The following is a 5,668-nucleotide window of genomic DNA, read 5'->3' as shown; positions in this document are numbered from 1 at the left end:
TTGTATTACCTTTTGGTATGGTTTTCATATCGGTTTATTTGTGGGCATCTCAGAGACAAATATTTGCATTTTTTCAGCCTAATAATAATGACTATCAGTTGAATTATAGACTTTTTAAAAGCATGTTTAGAACCAGAAGTAACCTTGTGGATGTAGAAACAGAAATTGTGGTCTGCCAAGTTTTTACGATTTGTGAATAGTGCAGCTGGGATAGGACACCAGATCTAGTAATTGCTATTTCAGTAACTTTTTTTTTTTTTTTTTTTTTACTAGGAGATAGCAATGAAGTTCAAAAGAGGGGAGAGTCGAGCATGGTCATGCACGCCTGTAATCCCAGTGGCCTGGGAGGATGAGACAAAAGGATCACTTGTTCAAAGTCAGCATCAGCAACTTAGCAAGGCCCTAAGTAACTTAGTGAGACCTGTCTCAAAAAAAAAAAAAAAAAAAAAAAAAAAAAAAAACTTAAAAAGGACTGGGATATGGCTCAGTGACTAAATACCCCTGGGTTGTTCAATCCCTGGTATCAGGAAAAAAAGGAGGGGAGAAAGGGCTGGGGATATGTCTGTGGAAGAGCCCGTAAACACTAGTCTAGCATGTGTGAGGCCCTGAGTTGAACACCCAATACCAGAAAAAAAGGGGGTCGGGGGAGAGAGGATGAAATTGCATTAACACAAATATTTTAGGATAATTACAATTCTTATCCATTATAATATTTCCAATAGTTTTGAAGTCTGTTTAGTTACAATTTGCTTTTCAAAGAAACAACATTTGAGATGCTATTCTATAATAATTGGACATTTTAATATGTACAACTATTTCTAGGAATATATAACAACTTGATTCATATATTTTAGAACATCTCTATATTACTATGTATGGTGTTCTACTGCACCGTAGGGTGACTGCAGATAGTGATAATGTACCATACATTTGAAAAAAGCTAGAAGAAAGAATTTTCAATGTCTTAACATAAAGAATGATAAATGTATGTGGAGATAGATGTTTAACCTGCTTTGAACATTATGCAATGTATACATGTATTGAAACATGCTTTTAAAAAGTCTATAATCCAACTGATAATCAATATTATTAGGCTGGGAAAATGCAAATATTTGTCTTTGAGATGTCCACAAACAAACTGACATGAAAACCATACCAAAGGTAATACAACACAACCAATTACATGGTACCCATTAGTATGTATATTTTTTGGTCTATTGAAAATAAATACATTTTTAAAATTACTATGTGGATTAAATTACTATATTCCACTAAATATAAAGTGCCACTGAAAAGTTCTTTTATGTAACACTGAAGGAAAAAAAAAATACCATATTTAGAATTCTGGTTTTATACTCATTGAAAAAGTCTTTTTAGATTAATTTAGATATAGGATTTTAAAAACTTATATACACGCTTGGGATATGTAAAAAGGAAAATATGGACAAAACTAATTGGTTAATTTTTTGCTTTTAGAGCTCACCTCTTTTGAATCATTTTCTGACTCAAAGTTGTTGACGTCTTAGGAAGTAAATAAATCAACTGTTGAAAACCGAGAGAACTAAACAAAATTAAAAAGTCAAAAAATTTTGCATAATTATCAGGTAAGTGACCGGTCAGTGGGTGGGAAGCTTCTATCATTGAGGTAAAAAAGGTTTTAACTAGTAATTATCCTATGACACATATACCCTCAGCTTTCACGGGCAGTTCCCAATGGTTGGTGTTCAACTTACAGAAAGGCAGAAAAGAAGAAAGAGAAAGATCAGACAGAGAAAAGTCCCACTACATTTTCTAAGCCTCAGCTTTCTACTTTGTTTTGGATTTCCCTGAACACTAAGACTTCAAGTTCTACTATATAGAACATACTGTTAGTCTTTAAAGTGTTTATGTAAGTAAAAATCACATAATACTGAAAATACTGTGGTTATTACTATCTGGTAATTATTACTAACAATTCCTTTTCTGGAAGAAATTCAAGTGAACTTTTTGGGTTAATTCATGGCTAATTTAATTTGTGGGGTAATATTGCAAAACAAATAGATCCAGCAACTATATGTTAATGCCTGTGCTGTGCGATGCAGTACATAAATTAGCCACATGTAGATACTGAGCAACTGAAAAATGGCTAATGCAATTGAGGAATTAAATTTTTTAAATTTATAAATTTTAATTAGTTTAAATTAAGAACTGATAATTTGATTATTGGAAATTTTTAAGAATGCTTGGAACAATTTAGATATGTAAATCTACAATCACAATAAAACCTTAGCAAACAGATTGAGATGTACTTTAAGTGTAAAACGTACATTGAATTTTTAAAAATTTGTTCTTTTTACATATACATGACTGTAGACTGTATTTTGACATTGAATTTTGAAGACTACAAAATACACTATAAAATATCCAATTATATTTTTCTATTTTGTTTATTTTTATATTTTGTTGATTGTATATTGAAATATTTTTAAATATTTGAGGTTGAATTGAATATATTATTAATTTCACTTTTTGAAAACATGGCTACAAAAAAATTTCAAATTATATATGTGGCCAGGTGCAGTGGCTAACACCCATAATCCTAGGAACTTGGGAGCTCAGGTAGAAGGATTGCAAGTTTGAGACTAGTCTCAGCAACTTAGTGAGGCCCTCTCTTAAAAAAAAAAAAAAAAAAAAAAAAAAAAAAAAAAAAAAAAAAAGGTGTTAGGGATGTAGCTCACTGATAAAGCACCACTAGGTTCAATCCCCGGTTCACCCCCAAAATTATATATGTGACTTACGTACATTTCCACTGCACAGTGCTATGGTAAAGATGATTTTGTCTATTCCTTAGACTTAGGGAGGCTATGATTTCAACTTCAGTTAGTCTGACCCAATTGCTCTCACTACATTCTTTAGTCATTAGTTGTACCACACACTCCAACAAGTGTCACAAATATGTGCCATTGGGCTTAAAGATGAAAGTATCATTGAATCAACATAAATTTATACATTCTACACAAATTAGAATTGTCAGCTGTCACTGTGACAAAATCTACTCAAAATAAATGACCTAAAAGGAAAGATTTATTTTTCCCCGATTTCACAGATTTCAGTCCTTGGTTGCTTGGCCCAGTTGTCTTTGGGCCTGTGATGAGGGAGAACATCAGAGCTGGGAGCATGTGTAAGAGGTGGTCTGTTTACCTCATGAAAGCCAGGAAACAAAAAGAGAGACAGGAAGAAGCTGGGTCCCCAAGCCCCTTCAAGGACATGACTCCTCTAATAGAAAAAAGGATCTAACTTCCTTCAATTAGACCCTGTCTCCTAAAGCTTCCGCTACTCCCCAAAACACTACCAGCTGAGGGCTGAGCCCTCAACACATGAGCTTTGGTGAAACAGGAGTTTCTCTATTTCTGCTGGTGGGTGGGGTCTACGTAAGCTGCAGTCTTTTGCAGCCAAGAAAGCCTGTTGTAGTGTTAGCAGCTAAGGCAGGGGATGGCTGCTGGTGTCAGCTCTGAGTCATGGGCAATGCCCAGTCCTTCTCCACTACCACTGCGTAGTGTGTTGCAGCTCTCAACGGCAGTCCATGCCCTCCAGTGTTAGAGCATTGGCAGAAGTTCACTGCCAATTTCTTCTTTCTGGGGTCTTATTTTGCTAATTTGAAGAATGAAATCCACAAAGAAAAGTGAGTACAAAAGAGTAGGGTTTGTTTTGTTGGAAGAAAAGAGAGATCTCACAGGGAGTGAGAAGACCTGATAGGGGTTGCCACTTGAGTGTGCTAGTCTAGGTGTTTACATAGCACTTCGGTCTATGCTATTGGTCCAAAAATATGCTAATTAGGGCTTGGAAAAGCCCAATGCTATTGGTTCAAATTTATTAATCTTAGTTTGGGTCTGCCCCACTTCTTTTCCCCCTACCACTTGTGAGGAAGCTGAAAGTTGAGGTTGGTGTCCAGGGTGGGGGGTTTTGGCGGCTGCAGTGCTGTTTGGAGCAGGCAACTGCACCTACCTGGGTGGTGGTGTGACAGGTCAGCACACCCTGGTTTGCTTCTTCCCTGGCTTGCTGGGCATCAGGCCACCTTGGCATGGTAGGCTCCACATGACTGCAGCCCATGGTCAGCCTGCTGGGGCTGCCATTCTGCTGCTCTACCACTTCTTCTTGGAGGGGTTTAGCTGGTTGGCTGTGTGGTTGAGCAGCCAGGAAGCTGTGTCAATGGGGGGACATTTAAGACCCAAAGCACAACATTGAGTTCTAGTCAATTTTCATTGCTCTTCTTTCTTTTCAACACATTCCAACCTTTTCTTCTTTCAGTGACTATATTGATTTCCAGTATTGGTCAAAGTTCTTTTTATTTCTCAATTCATTTGCTGAGATGATTTATGGTGGGAAGAAACCAAAATATATGAAATCTGGTCCCTCCTCTAAAAACCTTACAGTGTCAGTAAAAGACTCTGAAACTTGTATTTTAAAATTCCACAGTCAGAAGTGCCCAGGAATGGTTTTGTTCATAGGCAAGTAAGTCACCAGTCATCCTTGGAGACTTTCTCACATTACCAGCAAGGTTGAAATATTCCTACTGCTTTTCAATAGCATGAAACTATCACCCAATGTGGGAAGCCATTCTTATCTAGTGGAATCAGACTAGGTTGAGCCTCATGACACAGAGATCTGACTTCCTGGAACTGGAAGACACGGAGGTCTGTCCCAGATTGCCTGGGGGTATGTGGCGCTGTGGGAGTGGTTCTTTGTCTGGTTCTGCAATAGTTTCCCTAAGAAAATGGCTCCCCTAACTCCACCCCATCCTGTTCATCACAGAAGAAGCTCCTCCCGGTCTTGGTCCCCTTTACCTGTGTTATAAATAAAAGAGAGTTGGGCTACTCCGTGTCGTTAGATACCCCTGGTATGGCCTGGCCAGTCACATCCTCTCTCATTTAAAAAGAGTATCGGCTCTTGTGTGTTTATTGATGGGATAAGTTTATGGGTAATTGATTGATTTATAGCCAACATCATCCACCGGCAGTTAACCCTTTTCTCATCCACGCGAGATGTGGCTGAGAAACCCCACAACCCAATTCCCATTTTAAATTAGACCCTCCAAATAAAATTGATCCCCTTCCTTTCATTTAACTTACTTCCTCTTTTTCTGTCCCTACTATAAGTTTTCCATTGCAAGACTCTTATACAGGACCATCCCACAGCAATCATCCTGTTTGATAACTGATCCTTTATATTTCTCTCCATCAAATCACATTCTTCCCTCTCTTTCCTTTAAAAGTCTGCTGATTCTCATCTTCTAGACTAATTCCAGAAGATTTTTCATCACACAAATCTAAATAGACTAGAATTAAGGTGCAGACCAAGGAGGGATCAGGAGTTGCTTTTGAAATTGTTGTATTGAAATATAGGATTTTGGAGATAGAGGATTTTTCAGGTGTAACCATGGAAATGACTAGTAAATTGTCATCAGAGTTGCTGGCAGAGGGGTGTCTTCGTTCTTTGAGGGTAGAGCGTCAGGTGGGTGTAGAGTATTATGATAAGGATTGGGGTGAAGAGGTGCAGAGGAGTGAGAGTAGCTCATTTTTTCAACTCAATTCAGGAAACAAAAAGTAGTATAAAAGGTTATAGTTTAAAAAGGGTGATGGTGGTCAAGAGGAATATATGATGCACTAGATGTTAACTTTAGAAAGCACGG

This window comes from Sciurus carolinensis, chromosome 5 (genome assembly GCF_902686445.1).
Source record: "Sciurus carolinensis chromosome 5, mSciCar1.2, whole genome shotgun sequence".
Lineage (NCBI taxonomy): Eukaryota > Metazoa > Chordata > Mammalia > Rodentia > Sciuridae > Sciurus > Sciurus carolinensis.
The sequence above is the reverse complement of the archived record's forward strand: the minus strand, read 5'-3'. Positions refer to the sequence as shown.